The following is a 2,514-nucleotide window of genomic DNA, read 5'->3' on the forward strand; positions in this document are numbered from 1 at the left end:
ATAAACTGAAATTATTTTGTAACCTATAGCCCATGCACAAGTGTTTAGAAACCTAATTTTCCAGTAGGCCAGACATCTGATACCAAAATGGTATTTTTGTTGTAAACCAATTTCTTGGATGAAGGGAAATGCCCCCTGCCCTAATGAAATGTTATTTTGACATTTTTATATTTTCATTCTGTGTACTATAACCATGGCAAGCAGAAAACTTGAGCAAGAATTACAAAATAAAGCAAAATCCAAAGGTGGACATCTTGTGTTCTTGATATTCAATGTAAAAAAACAGAGTGTACAGTCAGTGTATTTCTATGTTCAATGTAGAATGGATTTTATTAGTATTTTTTATATTTATCAACAGTATGTTGACATTATTATATTTATTAGCATTCAAGACAGCATGCTGTTCATTCTCAGCAGCATTCTGATTTCCAGATTAGCACTCTGAGGAAATCATGCTGACTAAATAACTTTTTATTAAAGCTCCATGGATGAAAATCAGCTCCTTATCCTTTGCTTCAATGGACAATCTGCAAAATGCGCAATCTTTTGTTGCTGCTAAATGCTGACTCTAGGCTAATACTATTTCTCTAATTCTCTTACAAAGTAATGTATGTTGAACAATCAGAGATACAGTGTACATACATTTTACTCTGTCTCTGTGATTGGATTTACTTTCCAATTTTTGGTCAGAGTACAATACTAAATTTAGCATTGTTCATATCAGGGGTAAGGGGTTGTTATTCAAAAAATTGTACAACCCCAGGAAAGTACAACTTCAGTAAAGTACAACTCTGTAATGGACCAGCACTTTCCCGTAATGGATCTGCGTTACTGGAAATCCATCACAAGTGAAAAACTGAGAAATTCTGATTAAAAAGGGCCCAAATAAATGCTCAAGAGAGAATTTAATTGCTTTTGAAATTAACAAAAACATATACCATACTTAGCTGTGCCTTAGTTTAACTTGCCTGTGCCCTAGTGTAACTTGCCTGTGCCCTAGTGTAACTTGCCTGTGCCCTATAGTAGTGTAACCTGGCTGTGCCTTAGTTTAACTTGCCTGTGCCCTAGTGTAACTTGCCTGTGCCCTAGTGTAACTTGCTTGTGCCCTAGTGTAACTTGCTTGTGCCCTATAGTAGTGTAACCTGGCTGTGCCCTAGTGTAACTTGCCTGTGCCCTAGTGTAACCTAGGTATTTTTTAACTACAAACATTTAATGAACATCATATTGCACTAAACAATTTTACTGAAATTGCTGTTGGATGTACAAGAAACTATAGTTTGTTGTCATGCGCAATTTGGTGCACTGTAGTGACTGTAGTCTGCATTTTTGCTAAAGTGTTTGGCCTAATGAATGTTTCATAAATGTCAAGAGTACCATATGGATATTATCCTGGTGTTCTTGTCCTTAAACAAGGAAACTTGTCAGTTGAGTAACTTGTCAAGGGTAAGGGGTTGTTATTCAAATTATTGTACAACCCCAGTAAAGTACAACTCTGTAATGGACCGGCACTTTCCCGTAATGGACCTGCGTTACCGGAGATCCATCAAAAGTGAAAAACTGAGTAATTCTGATTAAAAAGGGCCCAAATAAATGCTCAAGAGAGAATTTAATTGCTTTTGAAATTAACAAAAACATATACCTTACTTAGCTGTGCCCTAGTGTAACTTGCCTGTGCCCTATAGTAGTGTAACCTGGCTGTGCCCTAGTGTAACTTGCCTGTGCCCTAGTGTAACTTGCCTGAGCCCTATAGTAGTGTAACCTTGCTGTGCCCTAGTGTAACTTGCCTGTGCCCTAGTGTAACTTGCCTGTGCCCTAGTGTAACTTGCCTGTGCCCTAGTGTAACTTGCCTGTGCCCTATAGTAGTGTAACCTGGCTGTGCCCTAGTGTAACTTGCCTGTGCCCTAGTGTAACCTAGGTATTTTTTAACTACAAACATTTAATGAACATCATATTGCACTAAACAATTTTACTGAAATTGCTGTTGGATGTACAAGAAACTGTAGTTTGTTGTCATGCGCAATTTGCTGCACTGTAGTGACTGTAGTCTGCATTTTTGCTAAAGTGTTTGGCCTAATGAATGTTTCATAAATGTCAAGAGTACCATATGGGTATGATCCTGGTGTTCTTGTCCTTAAACAAGGAAACTTGTCAGTTGAGTAACTTGTCAGGGGTAAGGGGTTGTTATTCAAAAAATTGTAAACCCCAGTCAAAAATTCCAAAAATTGTTACCAATTCAAAAAATTCAAAAAATTGTTACCCCAGTAAAGTACAACTCTGTAATGGACCGGCACTTTCCCGTAATGGACCTGCGTTACTGGAGATCCATCAAAAGTGAAAAACTGAGTTATTCTGATTAAAAAGGGCCCAAATAAATGCTCAAGAGAGAATTTAATTGCTTTTGAAATTAACAAAAACATATACCTTACTTAGCTGTGCCCTAGTGTAACTTGCCTGTGCCCTATAGTAGTGTAACCTGGCTGTGCCCTAGTGTAACTTGTTGCCTGTGCCCTATAG

General features: G+C 37.7%; 1 long non-coding RNA gene across 1 annotated transcript in view; it reads right to left on the reverse strand.

The window, feature by feature from the left end:
• Nucleotides 1–629: 629 nt before the first annotated feature.
• LOC114518747 overlaps nt 630–2,514 on the reverse strand; it is a 2,307-nt gene continuing 422 nt past the window's right edge. Inside the window, exons 2-3 of the long non-coding RNA XR_003686516.1 lie at nt 1,666–1,911; nt 630–1,032 (exon numbers count right to left, since the gene is read on the reverse strand). This is a non-coding gene — a long non-coding RNA (uncharacterized LOC114518747). The remainder of the gene's footprint in view (nt 1,033–1,665; nt 1,912–2,514) is intronic.

This window comes from Dendronephthya gigantea, unplaced genomic scaffold (assembly GCF_004324835.1).
Source record: "Dendronephthya gigantea isolate DGI-Jeju-01 unplaced genomic scaffold, DenGig_1.0 000011F, whole genome shotgun sequence".
In the NCBI taxonomy this organism is placed as follows: Eukaryota; Metazoa; Cnidaria; class Anthozoa; order Malacalcyonacea; family Nephtheidae; genus Dendronephthya; species Dendronephthya gigantea.